At 50.5% G+C, this 22,421-nt stretch overlaps 1 protein-coding gene across 1 annotated transcript in view; it reads left to right on the top strand.

Annotated features, from left to right (window-relative positions):
- Positions 1–11,712: 11,712 nt before the first annotated feature.
- Positions 11,713–22,421, top strand: part of LOC128267941 (rap guanine nucleotide exchange factor 4) — a 46,004-nt gene continuing 35,295 nt past the window's right edge. The window contains exon 1 of the mRNA XM_053004906.1: positions 11,713–11,724. The gene's annotated coding sequence lies outside the window, so the exon portion shown is untranslated. The remainder of the gene's footprint in view (positions 11,725–22,421) is intronic.

Here is a 22,421-nt window from a genome sequence, read left to right as displayed (position 1 = left end):
TCACTGGGGACTCTTCCCTTTGTTGCCCGTCGCCCGACATTAGACAACGCCGCACAGCACGACGACAACGACGATTAGTGCTCGGCGGTTTGGTCAATTGTCTCTGAATTATGCTGATTTGAGGCCACTGTGGGCCGCTGTGGTTGTTGCAAATCTTTGCCCCATTCGCTACTGTGTTGCTGAGTTGCTCTACGAGGACCCCTCCCAGGTTTCGGGATGCAAGTTTAATGCTGGCTCGTCCGGCTCCCAATCCGCCACCGGCGAAGGTGAAAGCCAGCACGGGTCGGGGAAGCTTATGGCTGTCGGCAGCGCTGGGTGCCGGTATTGCAACATGAGTAATGGTTGTGTTTCTACGGCGTGCCGGCCATTTTGTCGGCTGACCTACCGACGGCCGATGAAACCGTTTCCCAGGCGAACCCATTAACATCAATAACGAACGCAGTGATGTTTGTCCTTTGTTCTCTAGCCCGGCGCGGCAGGCTACCCACTCCACAGGCTCTAGGATCTAGGGCTGTACACTAGGGCCCCTTTTTCGGTGTTGATTTTGATGATTATGTTGATGCTGATTGTTTGTTCCGACAGCGGCAGCGAATACTGCAATAATTAATTCGTGTTTCACCGCGCTGATCCGTTGGAGTGATCGGATCGCGAACGAACACGTGTAGTTCGTGGGATGCTGCCATCGAGGTGGAATGCTGTGATTCTGCCAGAGTCGAACAGTGATGGATCGGTAACCGGATACGGTTGCGTTTGGGGTGGCTAAATTCAATTCACTGTGCGAAGCGAGCGAAACATTATCTATTAATTACCCAATGGAACGGCCGTCGGGGATGTCGCGCCCGGCGAAGGTTGGGTGTTGAAAATTAACCCAATTGTAATAATCTGTAAATGCGAATCCGTCGATGTCGTTATTTGGGACACGTTGATAGATGGCTGAATGATGGAAATTATGTTTATAGTTGAAGCTAGGCCATCATTGAAGTCCAATAAAAATGGTAGAAAAATGTCACCTCGGTTAGTCGCCATGTGCCATCTAATTTACATTGCACCCTGGTTCCCTGTGACAAAACAGAAGCCTACATCGAGAGCGTCATGTTCCCGGGCGTCTCAATTTACCGACGCATTTCACAGCACGTTCATCGAAACGCTAATTTATGCAACACCGGAGATGCCGGAGTCTCGTGCGGCTGATGTTGCCACGACGGCAACGCCGTGTCACGAATGTATCGAATGTTTGCCACAGGAATGTGAATGCAACGGGTGGCGTTGCACTTTCAGTGCTATGCAGCTCGGCCTACTATGCTGCGCTGATATGCTCGGTCCGCCCGCTCCGAGGTTTGTTTGCGCTTGTTTGTTTGCGGCAGTCCGGTGTGTTTGTTGTTGGTTCCGTCGTGGTCACTGCCATTGCGTGGCGCGTGTGACAAACAGTGGAAAAGGCCCGATTGCTTCGACAGGTTGCTTCCGTCTCGCTTCCGACCACTTTCTGGCGCCCTGCTGCTGCATCTCTAATTACTCTCTTTATCCGCCGGGTCCGACTGCACCGTGGTTTGTTTTGTGGTATCTCTCTCTCTCCCTCGTTCCGTTTGTCTGTCGCGTATCGCTTTCGTCCTACTTTGCGTTCGGTCCGCACATCACGTCACCGCAGCATCCAACGCATTCCGACGGCGAAACCATCCCACGACGATCATCATCCTTCGACAGCGTAGAAGCGGTATTGTGTCTCTGGCGGCGTAGGTCGCGACAGCTCGATAGGCTATCTCGCTCATACGCGCTCCTTGCAGTCGATCGTTGTTCAGTATGATCGCGCAAAAAGTGATCATATGTTTTGTGTTGCGCCTTCTATGCGCTGTTGTTTACGTTCTCTTTCACTCGCCCCCCCGGGCCACTGGTCATTAATTTTATCCGATCGATGATTGTGTCGCGGTGCCGCCGCCACCCGATTACACGCTTCGCCACCGCGATCGTCGATCGACGGTGGCTTAATTTTTGTTTTCGGGTTGTGGCCGACGATCGGCGCTCCCCCCCACGCGAGACGCCAGCCGAGACGGTCCGCAATGGGAGCGAGAGAGCCAGCCGAACCCCCTTCGCGTGTGCTCGGTCTCTTTCTCGGGCTTCTCGCGTTCGAGGCTGGTGGTCGCGGCCACGTTTTCGTTCGCGCACTCAGTCGTCCCGTGGATGTCCGACAGAGTGCTCGCGCGTGCGTATATTTCGTTCGTATTAGTGCATTGTTTGTGCCTTGCATATCGTACAGTCCCCCGGTGGGAAAAGCGAAGAAAAAGTGTCTACGATCTCCGTGTTTGCATAACGCATTGCTGACGACCGCGGTGTGCGCCGCGTGTCATTTATCCTTAACCATCAGCGCGAGCGTCAGTAAGGCACCGCGTTGAGCGGTCTGTGTTTTAAAATCTCATAAAGTTGTGTGGCAAAAGCCAATCGAGCAGATATTCGAATTTGATAGGGCGTTTGGGACGTGGTTTTTGTTACATACATCCTTCAGCCTACAGTGAGTTTTTGACCCCAGCTCGAGCCGGTGTGTAGGCGCTCGATCGATCGATTGGTTTATCGTGGCCCCCCACGGTAATATCAACATATCGCTATCGCGCCGCTTGCTTCATCAACGCGCGGCCACAACCAGCAAGTCCCGGTTTATTGCAGCGCCGAGCCGAGAAAACAGGGCTCCAGAATCGAAAACGTTTATTGGCCACCAAGTAGTGTTTGCGTAAGCAGAGTGCCTGCCTGGGCCGTGATAAAACGCTACTCCCACGGCTGGCCACCGAGCACCGGAGGTGCACGATGCGCATATGGTAATGTGGTGCCGTCGCCGCCGCCGATCTACCGTTCCTATGCTAACATCCGGCCCGGCGATAAGATAAGGATTTGGGAAGCGAAGCCGATTGCGGTGCTGGTTGGAGTGGCCGTTGGGTTTTCATCTCGAACTGCTGGCTGCTGCTGCTTGAAGTTTGTGTCGTCATCTAGCTAGTTCGAACGAATGAACGAGTCGAATGCAAATTGCTGTTTCGCAGTTCCTGAATCCATTTTATTGTAAGTACACTTCACTGGCACACGAATTGGCGGTTAAATAATGGGTTTTATTGTAAATAACGTTCAACATATTCGATGGAATGTTTTGCATTTTGCTCAAAGTCACTACGGATTTATGGTACTGCCGGAGCACTTTTATGGCACGTGTTGCCATGCCAGGCTGGCAGTAGCCGCCAAATCAATCGGTCGTATTACCTCAATCGGACCCGAGCAGTGTTGTGATCTGCGTATTATTCGTTTGCACCATCAACACGCCATCCGATCCGGGTATGGATCCGATAGGTTCCACTGGCGGCACGATCTCGGCTCCCAAAATGAAGCTGTCAACCGGTCAGCAACGGAACCGATCGAAATCGAAACGGTCAATCGATTACGCAGCGGAAAATGAAAAATATTTAAATAAGGCACCGTGTGATTGGCGGACCTTGCCCGGGAGGCCTCTCGCCCTCTCTCTCACCCTCTCTGTGTATTGCTCCCCCACCCGCCAAGGCCGTAGACGGTGTGCACCGATCGGGCGACCGATCGCGAAACAGTGTGTCGCGGATACCGTGAAGGTTCACGCGCAAAACGTCAGCGCAAACAATCGTCGCCGACCGCGCACCGCCCGCAAAAGGGCAAGCGTCAAGGAAAGTGAATCGTGCCAGCCAGCGGGAAAGGGGTACCGGATGGCCACCGGCTGGGCCCAGCAAGGGGCGGGTTCGAATGTCGAAAATAAATAATTATCGCTACGGATCGCAGCTGATCGCCACGAGCACCGTGCGGCATCCGGCAGCCATTGCAGCGATCGCGTGCGACATTCGAGCTGCAATATGGGTCAAGTTTCACCACTTTTTCCGGCCCATGCGTTGCTACCCATCTCCCGTTTGGGGATTGGCGTGTCCCATTAGTGTGGCGCCGCGTATGGGGAGTGTCGTCATGGTTAGGCAGATCGTTAGGCCACTCCGGAGCTCGTCGAAGTTGATGAAGCCCTGTGCAACGTACACATTAGCGGCTCCTCAAATGGTACCTTTACGATGCGATGATTACGGGTGCCGGTGCAGTATGTTGCTGCGAAAATAAGGTTTCCACGAAATCACAACTTCAAACTGCCACCAGAAATCATTTGCAAACTGACGGGCATCTCCGGACTGTCATTAGGACCGCGTGGGGTTCGCCCACGTGGCTGCCCGGGCCGCGTCGTCGTGTCCGTGTATGGTGCGCACGTCATTACGCGAACCATTTGTCATTGTCTGGTTGCCGAAAAGAATGAACACTTTTGAATCCAGCTGTGAAATCGTTCCGCCTAAATTACCCCTGCGCCTACACACGCCGGACGCGTCGCGTCGTTGGATCGCGATCGCGATCGCAAGATGAGCGTGAGCCATTGTGGCGTGAAACAAAGATCGTCCTTCCAAGCGTGGCAAGCAACGTATTCATTTTTCACGCCATCAATTATCATTCAAATTGATATTAGCCTCGGCTAGCCAAATATGTGATCCTCTAACTACATTGCGTCGATCTGTTAGTACTCCTTTTGGTGGCGAAAGTAGCAACGCTCGTGTGACCTACTTCTCAATCTTCAAGGCATCGAGCTTTGTTTTCCGAGCTCCCTGCCAACCACTGCACTTCCATTAGAGGTCGTTTGTCTTCATTTTCTATTGCAATAATCCCGGTCGGCAATGTCCATCCTCCGGACCAGTGATCCTCTGGGGTTAAAATATATACTTGATATCTCGACGTGTGTAGGCAGGGCCTCATTATATCCGTAGAAGCACCGATTTGGAAGCTCAGCCCGTCCGGCGTGTTTCGTTTCGGTCGAGCTTTTGCTAAAAAATGCTAACGTCTCCCTCGCGGAACCCGCTGGCTGCTATAAATCCACTTGGTGGCCCCCTACGCGGCGCCGCTTGAAACTGACCAGCACCAAATTGGGCACCTCCTCCTACACCGGTGCGCGGTGAGTTGGCGTCTGTTTTGGATAATCCGCGTCCACTCTTGGCGCACGCGTAAAGCCGCAAACAAACGGTGACATTTATGTGCCGTGTGCGCCGAGTTCCGGATTTCAAGGTACGGCACTTCCAGCGATAACCGATTCGTGCTGTGAGTGCACGAAAGTGAAACCATAAATTTGGGTGTTTAACCGAATCGAATATCCCAATGTCTGCTCGGCTTCAACCCGCGAACCTTGGGTGGCTTGCTTTCGCTTAACCTAATTAGAGCGCGAACCGAGCGAGATAAGTCAGATAGCTTTCGATGTAGTCGAGCCGCCTGCGCAAGTGAGTTGTGACATTATTGGAACGCACTCAGCTCACAGCCTCATTACCGGCGGATAAAGTCCCGACCGAGAAGGTCGAGGTCGCAGCGCACCAATGTCAATAGGTCCGATCAACTCGCACTACCGTCAATTGGCGCGTAATTTACATAGGCAATGTCAAGCAGCAAATCGGCTCGGCGGCCGTGATGGTGGCGTTAATACGGACAAACAATTTTAATGACCGCTGACGTGATCCTCACAAGGATCGGCACGGAAACTGCGAGCAGCGTGACTTGCGTTCAGCTTTTGATTGCGGTATTCAACGGTGCAATACACCGTCCGCAAGTACACCCCGAAGTAATGAGCTATTGATTGGTGGCTAATGATTAACCGACCGAATTGAGTCCTTAATATGTTTACGGTTGTTGGGCACGGTCAAGTGCCGCGCTACATTCTGTAAATAAATAATGTAATCTACACATTAACGATATTACGAAAGCTAACCGAGAAAAGCAAACAACGTGTGGACATTGGGACACCCAGAAAATTAAGCACATGCTTCGTAGGCACTCGCTGTGGCCGCTCTGTCGCATGTTTTGCCGGAGAATATTAACCGGCCGGCATATCTGGGCCGCATATCTAAATGATGGCTGTCGGTGAGTGTTAAACTTCCATCAATCAAGATACGCACGGTCGGTGGTTGGCCCCACCGGCGAGTACCGCTGGAGAAGATGTTCCGAACGATGATGATGATGATGATGATGCTGATGGTGATGCCGATGTTTAACCCGGGCGCCGTCCCGTCACCACGGGGCGTTCGCTTCCGCCCCAGCAGAAACCACAGGTCGTCTTTAATCGTGTACCAGAGAAGGTGGACCCGCGGTTGCGTAGACAGTTACGCAAACGGGGCCTGGGTTGGGCCTGGGTTGTTTGAAATAAATCTAATTAATCGCGCAGCGTAAGTCGCAGGGTGGTGTGGTGGTTATTTCTTTACGGTACTACTTCCGATCTTTACGACGAGTACCGGCCGGCCGGAAGAACCGGATTCGCCCTAGAACAACACCACCACCGGTTCAGTGGCAAGGTGCAACACCTGAAGGCGGCCCACTCGGCGGGGAACCGGCAGGTTTGTCGTGACCGACCTTCGGATGGTCACGCAAACGCCGAAGAGACCGAGAATGGCGAGAAGCGCCGTCTGTCGCTTCGAGCAGAACGGGAGCTGCCACCGCAAGGGCGGGCTCTGTCGGCGATGGCCGTCTTTCAACGCTCATAAACATAGCGGTTGTCTTGGCCCACGGCGGACTGGGTTGGGCCGCTTCAGTTGTGCCGCACTTCCGGGCAGTGCGTATTCTTTGTGCCCCCCACAAGTTTTCTTACTCTATTTTCTTTTCTCGGCCCCCTAATGGCTAGATTTTTCACATATTTCTCTGGGTTCGCGGAAAATATGATACTTTCTTGCAGGGGTCGCGGCGTTCAGCTGATGTGGTTTGGCGATGAATTATTTAACGCCACCACCGCTAATTTTGAGCCCCCTTGTCTTCGTGCCCGAAGGCCGAAGGCCTTAAGCGGCGTGTGCTGCAGCGACGGAAAGCGCGAGAGGAAAAATTAGATCTCCCAAGAAAGAGCAATGAAAATAATTCATAGTTTCTTTGCACCGAGTTTTTCCACCCGAATGGCGCTGGCCCGTTAGGAACATGCAACATCCATTTGCGAATGGACTCATTTTTTCCCTTGTACCTGGTCTGGGCTCTCGCGTGCTCCAGGCGGCGGCGGCGGCTTCTTCGCACGACGCGGTTCAAATCATTGCTAGAGCGGTTGCAGCCAGCTTCGAAGTGACATCCGGCCGAGGCAGAAAGGTGGTGGAGAAAAAAAAAGCGCGGACCGATAAAACGGGCCGCCGTTTTATGCTGCCATTTTCTTTCCCACATTCATTACGGGCGAAAAACAAAAACCGCATTCGCTACAAATTGGCTTCCGGGATTTCCGGAAGTGGCGAGGATTATGCATGGCGCCAGGGTTTTTTTATGTTATTGAAAGAAATTTTAATGCTATTCAAAATTAACGCAAAAATGTTTGCATATCATGAATCCGCGTCCAACATTAATGTGCACCGTGGCCTTTTTTGGGCCGGCTGGACGAACGGTCGTTTGCATGGCTAATGGCGCATGGGGCGATTCATATTTCAGCTCGGAATAAAAAATAAAACATAAATCGTCAACCGGGGGTTTTTGTCGCCTATCTCACGAACGGACCGCGAACGGAAATTAGTCTTTCATTGTTGAATATTTTCTAACGAATAATGACTTAATTTACGAGCAAGCGTTGCTGCGTCACGACTCATCTGGTGCATGCTCGAAATTGGGTTTATGTGAGGAAGGCACCGGGTAGCTTGGGATGCATTTTGACTAGCCCGTCCGTACACGAAATTCATTCTCGTGTGGAACTCAAGTAGACGTGCCTCACAATGGGAAGGGTTGCTGAGCCATCCGACGAGTGAGAGATTATGCTTTATTTACTGTATGAATAACCCGCTTCCCGCTCGACGACATAGGACTGTTTGCTGTGTCCCACTGCCAACTGTCGGGTGCAACCATGCGAAGGTGCAAATGTATGCACGGATGTGTATCCATCCGTCGTGTAGTTATCTCTTTTTGGCCCAACTCCAGGTGCGTTGAGTATGGTCCGGTTTAAAGTGCTGTTCCCACGGGACTTTTGCGACTGGGGAAGTTTGGCGTTTCGAGGTTACTTTAGAGTAAATGTTTTCCAGAGAACTTTTACCACGGAGCTGTCAGGTATCGTCATAAAACGTTCGCGCCAAAGGACCATAAAAGTTTAGGAATTTTATAATCTGAGCATATAAAACCCAAACCCGTATATTTCTATCACTTAGATGGTCTTTTACTGATACTTAATCTTTATTGACTAATCGAAGAATGATAAACTTTTCAATTTTAGACAGAGAATAGATTCAAATCTGTCCCCAAGCCTATCGTAAATTGATTATGCTAAAATGTTAGTCGGTCACGTCATTAAAGCATTCCAAAATGCAAATACCGCTTAAAGCCCTAACGAATCAGTCCACTGTTGGTGGGCTGTAGTCAAAGCCGTAACCGCGTCACATATTCCCTGATAGGCTCCGACAGCCGGCTGCTCCCCTGGCTTTCCCGTTACCATCGTCCCAAATTGACGTAGAGAAAAAAGGCTCCGAAAAGTGTAAATGGCTTCGATGACAGCAAACCCGGCGGCGTGGGCACAGTAACACGGTCGCCAGGGTGGACGCTTTCCATCAACGTGAAAAAGTATCGCTTTTCCGGCCTGCGAAACGTGCTTAATTTGTTGGCAAAACTAACTTTTCCACCGAGCCGAGCCCGAGCCCGAGCCCCGGCAACGTTGGCCTCGGCAAGTGACGTTGATGAACCGGTATTGATTGATTCTGTACGCCAAACATGGCTAAACCCCGTGGCCACCCAGAAGCTATTTCCGTCCCCGCTGCCATCGGTCCACCCAGTGTTTTTGTTTGAGGGCAGAAAATGGCTGCCGGGGTTAGAGCAGGATTGATGCTCACGACCGACTGACCACCGGCCCCTCGGGCTATTGGTGCTCGCGGTTGACCGATGGTGCCCGCAGCTCGCCACTTTGCGCTCCCAGGAATAAAGCCGTTTCAAGGACACCGAAGGAAAATTGCATTTAGATCGACTCGGGCACTCGGGCACTCGGGCCGTGTGTGTTGACACGGCACGGCAGCCGAACCGCTAAAACGCGGTGCATCCCGGGCAACCGCGACGGCTTTCACGGCGTTCATTAATCTCCGGTGGACACGCGGTGGCCGAATCGATTTATCTTCCGAGCTAAATAACCGGACCGAACGACCATGTTTTCCGCCGGCCGTGTTAGGTTTGTTTTAGGTTGACGCGCGTGTGGTTTGAAGCGTTAAATGAGCGGAAAATGCCGCCCGGCGCATGGCGTAATCCTCGGGTTTGATGGTCGGTTTGTTTGACATCACTAACCGACCCTGTATGGAACCATGCTTTGGTAAGCGATGTGCCACGGGCAATGTTTAAAGGCGCTTCGGTGCTTGTTGAACGCACAACACGCTCCCTTTAAAAGGATTTTCCAGTCAACGTTTGCATGGGGACCGGCACGCGCGGTGCTACTTTTCGCTTTCCTTGACACGATTTCCAGCTTTTCGTCCCCAAATTGCCTAAGCCCTTGAGCCGTATGCGTGAGGCTTTCTCTCGTCAGGCCCGCATCTCGAATCAGTAGCACAGTGCACAGCGCGTCGCCCGTACATTAGCAAATGGATGCTGTACCGTAGCGCGGCAGTTGAAAAGCAATTTGTCGTGATGGCAGCTTGAAATCAGCCTGCTATGCTTTGTTTGTTTGCTCGCTTTCTTATGTGCTCCTCACTTGCATCGCACCGCCCGAGCAGAGCGCCGGTGTCATCTGCCATGGTGATTACTGGTGCGGCCCGTCAATGCTGCCCGGGTTGAGCTGTGGGTGAGAGTTTGAGAAGGGGGCTCCACAATCAACGTCGTCTCGCTCATCTGGATAAACGGTTCACTGAAGTGAGGCTGACTTTTTGTAGTCTGGAATTGCGATTAGTTGGTCGTTGAAAAGATGCGACAAAGTTGCTTGGAAGCTTGCCGTTTGTATAGTTGAATGTTTCTTTTCGTTGACTTTCGTCAGCTAAGCACAGTAGGCTGAGGCTGAAAACGTCCAGAAGTACTTCGTTTTTATGTGAAAATATTTGGTTCAATTAAGATGTGGTAAAAGTGTTAATAATAATTAAATAAATTACCCGGCTGATATGTGAAACAACGAACGTTACTTCATAATTTGTGTACAATTTTAATGTTCTGATCATAAATCAGAAAAACGGTATGTCGGAACGGAATGTGTACCGAAGATGTCCTCGATGTTGGGAAACTGTGCGCTCGTGCGGCCACAATTCCCCCACCCAGCCGGTTCCCGATAGGTTTATGAGTGAAAACAGCCTTTCATAACTGCAGCTAACCGGCGTAAGTAATGAAAAGAAACAAAGCACGGGATAGCGAGGATGTGCGGCTCTGCTCCACTTGTGCCGCCGTGCGGTGCAAGTGCATCTCTTGACGGTACACCGTCATTCTCTCCAAACGCTCGCCCGTATGACACTCGTCGACGGGGAGAAAATTGCAACAAATTTTCCACCCCGTTGCGTTCTGCCAGACGCACGGTGTAATGATGGCACATTACGGGCTTTACTCCGGGCCGCCCGCCTGAATGCAGGTTGCAAGCTGATGGCCGGGTGGAAAGCAATCATTGCTGTTCATCTTCAACCGCGCCATCATCTCGCCAGATCTGGGAGGTTTCGTTTGTTTGCAGTTTAACGTTCGCTCGTCTTTTTCGAGGTTTTTTTCGCGGAGCGGCACTCTACCCGTGGGAGGTTATGATTGTTTTATGATACGACCGTCAGCGACGCTCCCACCGACCACCACGGCGGCATGAGTCATCCAGGAGGGGGTTCTTCGCGTTATCGATGTGATAATTTGTTGACGGCGCTCGGTGGTGGCGGCGCGCAAATCTTGCGTTTCGAAAGCAATTAGGCGTCGTCGCTGCGTGGCACGGCGTGGGATTAGCGGCGCGCCGATTGTCTCGCGCGCGCGCCGTCGATGGCAATGACCCGGACCGCCCACCGCAACATAAATAAATATCAACGCCAGCAAACGCGGCGTGATGTGAGCGCTGGATGGGTCTACCAGATATTGATGGTTACCTTGTTGGTGGGCCTGGCAAAACTCGGATCACCTAATGCCCACATACATCCGTCCGGATTTATCAGCGTAATCACATGGCAACTTCGCAAAACCTCGCACGATCGCCAACGCCATTGATCGCGGATATTTCCGGATGTGGACGAGCCGGAAACATACTGCCCGGAGTGTACCGGAAATACCGATCACATCGGGTGCACCTTCGACGGGGTGTAAGTGTTTTTGATTACTCCAAATTACCCACGTTTACCAACAATCAATGACCGACCGGCCCGTTTGGCGTGAGATAAGAAAGTTACCGGAACGCGTGTACGCGTCAATAGGAGGCGTAACGGAAGTGGCCGACTCCCACGGGTTTGTTTACCCCTTGGAGCGGGCTTGGAGCCGAGCGACAACCCCTTCTGCCGAAACGAAAGTACCACAAACGCTGCTCGGTGGGAGTGTGCAATGGTCGTTTACTGGTTAATTGTTGCTTTTGTTTCCGTGCCGGTGGTGGGTAAACTTTAATTGCCGCACGGCATTTCAGATTGCAAACGACGCATACTTTTTATCATGATGGAACCGTAATTAAAATGATGAAAAACAAGTCTCTTAAAGTTATGCTAACGTAAACGTATTAATCTCCCTGCCAAATAGTTTGCTAATCGTGTCGAAATTTCTTATACTTTCAGGTAATAAAACTACGGATACAGCTTTGTCACAGTAAGTCACACCATAGGGGTTTGCGAGATGAAACTAATGTACCGTTAGCAAATAATCGCAAACAATCACCATTAAAAGTATGAACACGGGTTTGTAAATTGAATAATTTATGCTCAACCAAACGCGCAAGCTCCACTCCACTCGAAGCGCTATCCAAGACTCCAATCTGAGCGTCGTAATCAAAAGATCGCGCAATAAATCGCTACAATCCCAAATCACGGTGGACGGTCTGCAAATCATAGCCCAGTACAATCTGCGGCCAAACTGCGGCCAAAGCATCTGCGGATCTGGGAGGTTTTTGGCGAATGTCATCATCGCTGCCCGGCCAGCGCCCATTCGTAATACCTGCGATGGCCCCGGGCATCTAGGCGCTGGCTGGACGCCCCGGACTTTCGCCCAATCGAAAGGCCCACTGTTCACTTTCCCGACCCCAGCGCTTCGGTGCTAATTAGCGAATGGTACACGCCGAGCACGGCGCTTTGTAGACATGTCTCTTCAACGGGCTGCCAAATCAACGAACGCCGTCCGCGACGGCTGGTTAATTATTTATCAACGGAAAGACTTTCCCGATCCCGGCGATTGGCGTGACGTGTGTTTTCCGTGCGCTGCCAACGGGCTGCCGTTGATTAGCCAACCATTTCCGTTTCCGTTGCCTCTTGCTTTTTGGGCGGAGTTTGTGTGCCCGCCCTCCCGTTCGCTAACAAGCTGGCGCAGGCCGCAGATTAGCGTCTTCAGCTAGTGAAGTGTAGTGTTCTTTCGTAGGAGTGAAGAGACCCTCTAATCTCGATGGCCAGCCCAATTACCGTCACGATAGATAACGCGTCGCTCCCCTGCCGCTACTTGTTGATCAGCTGGCCATCATCAGAATGGTGGCGGAACCCGGTACGGGGAATTCTTATTTTCCCACTCGCACTCCCTCTCCATCGAGCCGCGGAACTGACACTCACGCCGGAATGTCCGCTCAGAGAACTCGGTCACACTTCTCGCTCTTCTCTTCTTCGCCTCGACGGTTTATGATGCCGGTCCGTATCTGGCACAACACCCCGTGGCGTTACGATTATTATCGCAGCATCCTGCCACTGCGAGATTCTCGGCTGCGAGCTCCGATCGATCAATAATTCGTTCCTTCGCCAGAAAGGGACGCCGGCCGGGTCGATCGAAAGAAAGTAATTTATTGCTTCCGATTGCGTTCGGAATGTGTGCCGCTCACCGTCATCGGAAACCTATTACCGCGAGCGGGGTTTTACTCTTTCTTCGTATTTCTGTTGGTGGCCGAGGTGGGCATACCGCAGATGGGGCCCTGTAGCTGGCAGAAAATGGACCCACTGAGAGACACCTTTTGAGAACTTCTTCTAATGATAGACCAGCACATTTCGGGCCTACGAAATACTTTCGCTAATTGAATTCTCCCAGTGATTGTTAAATATTTCCCCCAAAACCGGAACTCACTGTTGGTGGTGGAATTTTACTTGCCGCAGCCTGGGCTCCGGAGTCTGGTTGACCGTACCGGTTCCGGTTAGTTGCACATCGAAGACCTTGGGCCATTCTTTGGGGCAAACAATGTGATGCATTATGATAAACACGCAAGGCCGGATGTGGTAGCGGGCCGTAGAATGATGCCGGAAATTAAACATTCGGACGACCACGATCGTCCGAACAGCGCGTTCCCCGAGCATTCCCGAGCACGGAGCATGGAGCCGGAAGTCTGAATGGCTCCAGAAAAGCCCGAACTCAATTTCGGTGTCATGGTACGCGCGCGGCCAGTGCGAAAGAATGCACCGGGTGCCGGATTCCATTCTCCGTTCTCAGCTCGTTCGGGTGGCCGGGTGTAGTTCGGGTGGCCGGTTGCGAGACGGGCTGGCTTCTGGATCATCTCCACGAACAAATGATCTTTACTAATTCAAGTGCCACCGAGCAGCACCGGAGCCAACGTTGCGACCGACGTCTCGTTCAGTCTGTCAGGCCCCGGAGTGGTCCCAAAGACAGGGCCCTCTGGATGGGGCGAAGAATTTCAAGCCGTTCCATGCTCGGTGGCCTTGACGAAGATGTCAGTTGATGGCACTTGAGTGCACTTCTTCGGACGGGGGATATTGTGGGCAAATTACGTCAGCTCTTGACTGGAGCTGATGCAGCTGATTTGTTCGACAGGCGACTTTTATGAGTTTTGCTGAAGTTTTTGACATTTTTCTCGAGGGTAACTATTTTTGCTCGTCCATCAATCTTGTGCATAACTTGTAGCTCCTAATGGCTGCTTTCAGATAGGCCCGTTTTGGATACGAAAACATTTGTAAACACAATCCCCAGTTGTTGTGCTATACTTAAAAGGGTCATTTGAATTTGTTGAAACATGCATCGCTGGGCCGCATTAACAACAAAGATGTACTTCATTGTGATCACCTATGGATGCGCCTGCCAGGTGCATCTTCCCATCTTGCAAATTATGAACACAACGATGCGTTTCCCTCCTGCATTGTGCTCGGGTGCATTGTGTTTTCCGTATGAAAATATCTCGAAAACGGGAGCCTTTCCGTGGTGCTTTTGTGTTCGAGCGGACTCCGGACTCGGTGCGCCCTCCTCTCGGTGGTTTCTGGCTCCCCGAAAGGTATACTTAACTTATGCATGAAGCTGACTTTAACGCGTTGAATGGGGCGGAAGTTGGCTTGTCCTGGCGGAACCGGACGCTAGAGCGCTCCGGAGCTCCTCCTGCAAATGGGTACTCTCCATCACGCCAGCACCCTGAATGGACTCGTCCATTATCGAGTCAGTAAACGGTACAAGGCAGCAGTTGTTGGTCCCGGACCTGGCTACGCTGGGTCAAGAGGCGTCCGTAAATCTTCTGTGTCGGTCCGGTCGGCGACCAGTGGAAACCCGGTGGCGGTCTGTCGGAATGGTCGAAACGAATACGGTCACTGCTGAAATCATCGATGCGCGCCACATCCTTCTTGGCTTGTTTAGGCCGCTGTTCAGCCGGTGCCGGTGTTTGCTTGGGGAAACGTATGGTACAACCTGCTGCTGTGCGGGTCCTTGGTCCTGTGGACAGGTAGTTATGAAAGGTTTCGACCGCCCAGGAAGATCAGCAATATTGAGCGGCAACAGGCTCGGGCTCGGGTCAATTTGTATCGTCAGGAGGTAGTAAATCGATGGCTGATTTCGAGCTCACTCCGAGTCCGGGCGCATGAAGCCCCGGTTCATCGGTAACACCTCATTATGCAGAGTTTCCGTTGTGTTTGCTTCGGCGCCTGTTGCGGCCAACGAACCAACCTTGAAGGTGGGCGGCTGTTTAGAAGGTCCTGAACGTGGGAAGGTCCTGAACATGAGTCCCAAAAGTCGGTGGTACTATCTGGACCAGAAATTAAGTTTGTCTAGCACAACGCAAACTTCTAATGAAGCCATCTGAGCATGCAGTAATAATCCGGGAGGTCTTGGCCGGTCTCGTTTGGTGCGGTTTAATTTTTGGACCGAAAACTGCAGTCGGTAGCGTTGGCCGGCAGGAAATCGTTACTTGTTTGCGCAGATTACAAAAACGAGCTTTCGTTCCGAGAAGTTGATAACGAGCTATGACGCCGACTGCTGGCAGGAACGTTCCCGTCTTGTGGACAAACATGACATCATTTGACGTCACTCTGGCATCGAATAGAATTTCGCTAACTATGGTGCACAATTCCGGCAAAGTTGTGTCTTACAACCATCACTCAACAACTCTGAGGAAGCAACATCTGATGGATGCGTATCGCTTTCAGTGTCTGGCTGCCCGTCCCGAAAAACGGGCACACATTAGTTTCTTCCGCCCATATGTGTAGAAGGTTCCATTTCGCTAGCATCGCATCCCCATCGGAGTCTCCTGTAATCTGCTTAGGTGCGCCTGTTGGGCCCAAAAACCAACAAACCATCTACCGGGATCCGGAACCATAACGTCATCACGGGGAGGCTTTACGTCAATCCGTGCGTCCCGAGGTGTGTCGCACCGGAGAAACGCAAAAAAGGCGCACACACGCAAACAATCCTCCATTGTTTATGCCGGTCAACATAATACATCTATTATGATCGGATAAATGATACGGCCACGCTTTGATAGGATCTAAAGGATGTGGCCAGGCTTACGGGCTGCGTGTTTTTCGGGTGGCTGTTTTTATTTCTGTTGGCCATTTCGGCAAGCCAGCGAAAGCGAAATGATGAAGCAATTCCTTCGGGTAAGCTTTGTTAAGACCTCTGATGTCACTACGCTTCCCATTCCGTGCCGTGGTTTGACAAATCTTTTGCGTCCCATTGGGAGGGCTCATGTTGCCAGCTGAATGTGACTCGTGTCGTCTTACATGAAGATAATGAAAACGAAAATAAAACATACGCCCGTTGTGTTTTTATTGCAAACTTTGCGCCACTCTGCCACGTTTTTTACACGCTGCCTTGAGCTCGTTTTTACGTTCCAACCGCGCGTCGGGATAGTCAATTTGTGCAGCCATGCAGGGTGTCCAAAATTAAAATTTATGACCGCGCCGGTAATGAATAATTGTTTGGCCATCGCAGGCGCACTGTTGCGTGTTGGCTTTTTTGCATACCAATAGAGTTCGGGTTCGGGCGAAGCGAAGCACACACAAACCAAAATTGCAAAGCGTCATTGTTGCTGTCTTTTCATGCAATTCCGGTTGCGGTGCGTGTCACATAAGTCGTTGCGCCCTGATTAGCATTAGTTGTGTGCAGCATTTAAAAGGCTGGAGGCTGATGAGCAGGCCGATAAATGGCAAGCAGATCAAGGATGGTGTAATGTTTAAAACTCTTAGTTAAACCGTAAATTATGAAGCCTCATTCAACTTACGCTTGAAAGCTTCTGACGCCACCGACGGCGGGGCCAATAATTTTATCTTCGTTTTAAATCAGATCGTGCGATATTTAGTGCTACGTGGCTGAATCCCTCCAAAAGCCACCCCAGGGACGTTGATTACGATGTTCGCTTCCTTCTTCGTGGCCTTCCTTAGATGGATCATGAATTCGTTTCGTCACAGCTGCGCCACTCGTTTATCACGTCGTCGCGTAAACGCATCAATCCGAGAGCACCAAGGCGAGTATCGGCCGGAACATATCACCACGCATAGTGTCTGTTTCAATCACGAACTGCAGTTATGTCACGACGCGCTTCTGTGGCCATCGTCGATGCAGCTGAACCGGAACAAACTGGAATGGCGTGGAGTCGGTTATGGACGCCAAAAACCCGACACTCAAGGGGGAGGTCCCCACATGTGCGTGGCTTGTCACCTCGGGCTGCGTTCGCGTGTTGGTGTGGAAAAGCGCTGCGGAAACACGGCGGATTGATAACACGGCGCGACACGGCGTACCTTAGTCCGTGTGTTAAACGCGTCGCGTTCGGTTTGCTCGCTTTCTCCGGGTTTGCGAAACCAATCTCGGCCAGGTAGCATCGTAGAACAAGTATCGTATTCATGATGCTGGGAATGCCATCATCAACGTCACCCCAAATACTGATTCATTTCATGTGCCGTGTCGTGATCGAAAAACAAACGGTCCAATAAAAAATGGTAAACGTGTCAAAAAAATCAACGCGTCGTATCCGTTGCGCAAAGTGACCGTGAGAGATTCGCTCTCCGCCGCCTACCCCGCGGCTCGGCAAAGGTTAAGGGCAATTGTCCGAGACCCTATTTGCATTGCAGCCTCCAGCAGCAGCAGCAGCTCTCCCCCGCCGGCCGAGCTGTCACTCAGACAATGCCGCGCACGCGGTGACAGCGCCGCCTGACAGCGAGTGGTCTCGTTCCCCGCGGTTCTGTGGAGTTATTTTTTCGTCTCCCTCGCGGAACTCGTGCCTTGTTGACATTGCATTTGCGCCGCGCCGCGCAGCGTTTCCAACACATCAGCACAAAAGCCTGCCGGGGAGAGGTGCGTAGCATAAGCGATGGAGTGTGCGGCGCACGTGTGTGTGTGGCTCCCAACAGACGGTGCTAATTAGCTGCCACCGCGATAATGGGTGACGCCGCCCGCAGCTCCGCCGTGTTGGAATTTGCGTGAAGGTGTCTAGCCCCCCGCGTGTGTGTGTGCCGTCGACAGTAACCTTATGGCGTAGATATGGCATTCGCGTAGGTCGCGGTGACGGTGACGCGTTGCCGCACGCAGGTTGCCGCGAAACACGTCAACAACTTGTGGGAAGCTTTTAATGAAGATACGCTGGGACATTATCTAGGAAAGCTGGGTTGAGCACTTCATCGGGGTGGGTTAAAGCAAAAACATCGGCACAATTTTACTCCATGAAGGAAGTTGAACAAACATCGGAGGACTTCACAGACCGGCTGGGATTCTGGTAGATCCTTGCTCAAGAGAAAATGCCCAAGAGCGTGCCTCCGGAGGCTCAGAACCACGTTCTCGGTACACTGTTTCCATTGTCATATCACCGTCGCACACCTGTGAAGTCTCGTTTTTATGGAACCCGACCGAGAGATGGTGGCCACATGGTGAAACAATTTTCTGGTTCGGGCGAGGAATTTTATGTTGCCCCAGAGAAGGGCTCCGGGCTGCATTGCAACCACCGGGGGGTGGGACAAACTTTTCCCATGAAGTTTCCAGCCCAGTGGCACTGGATTTTGCAACGGACCGTTCTGTCGACGACGACTTCCGTGTTGGTTGCCCCCGAAGATTGTTTTGGAAAAGTTTTCACACACACACCGGCTGGGGGAAGGACTCTTCCGTAAACGTAATGAATGGCTGACCATTATGGGTGGCCATCAATTTTGTCCTGCATGCCAACGCCGGGGGTATCCTGTTGCTTGATTTACGCGCCCAACAAAGGTGTACCGAAGCCCTGGCTGGGTGCTCCCGGGCGAGGGTCAAACGGGATGAGGTCAATTTGATGTGGTTTTGCTCGACCTCCACGAGGGCATCCAGGAGCTCCGGCAGTAATTTCACTTTATGAGTTTTATCGTTCCGTCAAAATAAGCCCTCTCCTCTGACTGGGAAGGGCTCCGACTCCTGTGGTCCCAGAATGTCTGGAACGAGAGCGGCTTTAAACACACTTTACCATTTTGATCCTATCTCTGGCCGTTCGATTGCTGACACCTGATATTCCGTAGCCGGTGATGAAATGTAAACAAGGACGGAAGCCAACGGTCGGACACTGCATCGCATCCGCACGCTTCTATGTAACGTTGATGGACGTTGACGTTGGGCAAAATGCGTTTAGCAACTATAGACACTTGGGCTGAACTTGACTATATGCTCCTGGATTAGTACGAAACACACAAGCCGCAGCATGTGACCACTACGGTTCTCCTGGGGGTGCAAGGTGATTTTTTTCACAGATTACTGTTGTGCTCAAGGTGAGTACGCCACTCGACGTGCACCTCGCTAATTCCGCTATGGACGCGGATTGATTTTATAAGAGGCTTCTGGGAACCCTGACGCTGCGAGAGGATCACGTTTTTTGACAGACCACCGGAGGATCCGTTAAGGATTACACCGGCTGATTGAAACTGCACTCTTGCTCCAAGTGAGCGCCGTAATCTTGGACGCCAACATGCTCCTCACCACTGGGACTTCGGTTGCGCTTAGCACCAGTGTCGACTCTCGGTGGCTCGGTACACGGGCCCTCCAACACGAGCCAGCCAAGAGTGGGTAACGAATGTACTTGAACGGAGCGGTCCGCACGCTCTGTTAGTCTCGCCGTACGAAGGGCTGCTGCCAGCGGCCATCAATATAACGCCCTATCTTCTGACGCCCTGTCCGACGGTGACATAATGCCGTTTTATGTAGATCTTCACGTTTTATGGTTCCATTTGGCCCTAAGTGACTCCCGGCCGAGGTCACTTTCGCTGTCCAGTCCACTAAAGGTGGCGGCTGCAGTTTGCCATCGTCATTCTCGCTCCTCCGATCCACTTTAGGAAGTGTTCGAGTTCGAAAAGAGACACTCTACGTGAAGCAGGATAGTCTGGTTTAAGCTTGCCGGAATCGTTCATTAAAATGACCCGCTATCCTACCGTAAGCTTTCATCGAGACGAGTTGGATGTAAGGATCGCACTTTGTGATGAAATCTTGATGCGACAGGCTGCCCCTCCCAAATGCTCTCAGTTAACTGGGCCGGCACGGGGCGACACTCGGGAAACGCCATCTATCCTTATTTTCAACGGTGGACCAGTGTAAATTAATCAGAAGTTTCGGCGGGCGCATTGGACACTGCTGTTCGTCTTCATCTGCCAATTACTCGACGATCCATTTGATACCCGTTACGCATTGCGGACAGTTTCGGTGGATCGTAAATTGCATTTTTGCTGCAGTTATTAATCTCGTTCCTGGATACTACATTTTAGTTGACTATTGAAGGGAAACGGTACCCGGGTTAAAACGCAAAAGGAGAATTATTTGTCAGTCTCGCAAAGTAGTTCCAAGATTGATAGTGGCTCTTCGCTTCGCCCTTCAAAAGGTGGAACTCTTTGTATGAAAAAAAAAACGCTAAGATTCCTATCGTTGCGCTGTCAACCGCCAAAGGAATCTGCAAATCCGTCCAACTCAATTTAATTCTTCGCGCGCGCCCGTGAAAGGGGCACCCCCAGGCAGTGCGAAAAAATGTAGAGTGCATCCTGCGTGCTATGGACGAGCGCTGGAAATTCCTTTGTCGATGTTCAACGAGCAGCGCAGATTAATTTTTTCTCTCCCATCACTATCCGCGTGATTGCAAATAGTGTTTCAATTCCGGGAACCCGGCTAAAGGTACGGCAAACATTGTTCACCAACATTGTGCAGCTGCCGAGCATCTCAGGATTTAGTGGCGTTCGCCAAGACGGTGCTCGAAAATGGAGTGCATCAGCACACAAACACAGTGCACAAAGTGTTAACAAAGCAATATTGTAAGCCTGGAAGCATCTTCCAGGAAAACGACCTTCAGTTCAGGGAGCAGAAAAACAACCAAAACCTTCAACCGGAGGCGGAGTTTCGAAGTCAATTGTTTACGCTTTCGTAAAGTTTCGCGCGAAAGGTTTTAGCTGAAAGCTGAATTTTCGATTATAGCTTTTCGGAAGGATTGTTTAAATCGCATAATAATTGGCATGAGCGCCTTCGAGGAAAAATAGAAAGCCCTCCAACGTCCACCTGTTGTTTGTGCCAGGCACCAAATTTGCAAAGATGAATGAAAAATTGATTGTTTTCGCTTCGTTATGGCACAAAATCCAATTTAGTTTACTTCAAATAATGTTTATTCCCCTTGTTACGAGTGCTGCACGATTTTCAGTATTTCCCGTTGCGCCATTAGTTGCCCTTATCGGTTTAATCTTTCGGATTAGTTTCGAGTACCTAGAGGCTTTATTTTTTATTGTTTCTCGGGTCGGGTTTTTGTCGCCCCCTAGAACGCTGTTGATGACAGCTTCTTGCTCGGAGTGGCACGCTTTGGCAAAGGTTTCTTTTCCTCACTTTTCTATTTCGGTGCTTAACCCTCATCGGTTCTTTGTATGCGCGCACATACAATTTGGTTCTAAAATGTTTAATTATATAAAAACGGTTAGATGAAATTGTCTGAATTTCTCCAAAGTAGATTTATTTTGGTCATAGAATCGAAACATATCACCAAAAAATTTGAGGCATGTGTAGTATTGTCTGAGCAGAAATAGTTACGAATCGGTTTTTTGTGTATGCGTACGCATACACATACGAGGGGTGATCAAAAAGATTTGCGAAATTGGATTTTCCGAGGGCTAAGTATATCCGATTTTTTTGTGGCGTTAGGTTGCTACACATGTCAGTGATTTATGGTGAAAAGTTTGGTCATTTTGAATAATTAGTTAATTTTTGACAGCTGTTTTGCTTGGACAAGATTTTGCTCATTGTCGGTTTTTGTCTACTCCAAAAGTAATTGACCACGAAGCGGTAATTTGAGTTTTGGAAACAAGAAAAAGTCATAGGGGCCAGACCTGGAGAATACGGTACACGGAGTGTTACATCATTAGTGTGTTGTTTTGGCCAAAAATTCACTCAGAAATAACGATGCGTTAGCAGGGATGCGACAGCCCATTTTGGGTTTCCCACAAGTCAGGGCATTTGTGACGGATTGCTTCGGGCGAATTGGCCATAACCTGCAGGAAATATTCTCTATGGACCGTTCTATCCTTTGGCAACAGTTCATAATGCACCACGACCTTGCAATTCGAGAAAACTTGAAGCAAAACTGTTCACATTCGACCAAACTTGGCTTTTCAACGTTCACATCTTCTTGGCCCTCTGAAAAAATTTTCAACCACCGATAATCCCGGCTTTGGGTCATAATAGCTTCACCATAAGCCACAGTCAACAATCGGCGCTCCTAATTTCGTTTTTCGCACAAAATTTGATAAAGTTTCTTTGCCATCCATTTCTTGAAGTAGACAAAAATCGACGAAGAGCCAAGACACGTGCATAGTCAAACAGCTGTCAAAAATTGAGTAATTACTCAAAATGGCCGAACTTTTCACAATAAGTCACTGACATGTGTAGCAACCTAACGACACATACATAACCCGCGCCAAATTCGTTTGTGCTGACCATCGATATGATATTTGCGAGAGATGTAACAAAAAATAAAAAAACTTGAAAACTTGACTTTTTTTCCCGATTTTTCGCATATTTCTCAAAAAGATGATTTTCTATTTTCCGTCTTTACTACTTATTTTCAGAATTTTTGACACGTATATCATTTTTCTTCAATAAAAAACATTCCAATGAACAAAACGCAAATAACT

This window comes from Anopheles cruzii, chromosome 2 (assembly GCF_943734635.1).
Source record: "Anopheles cruzii chromosome 2, idAnoCruzAS_RS32_06, whole genome shotgun sequence".
Classification (NCBI taxonomy): Eukaryota; Metazoa; Arthropoda; class Insecta; order Diptera; family Culicidae; genus Anopheles; species Anopheles cruzii.
Note: the sequence above shows the minus strand (reverse complement) of the source record. Positions and strands in the feature narration are given on the sequence as shown.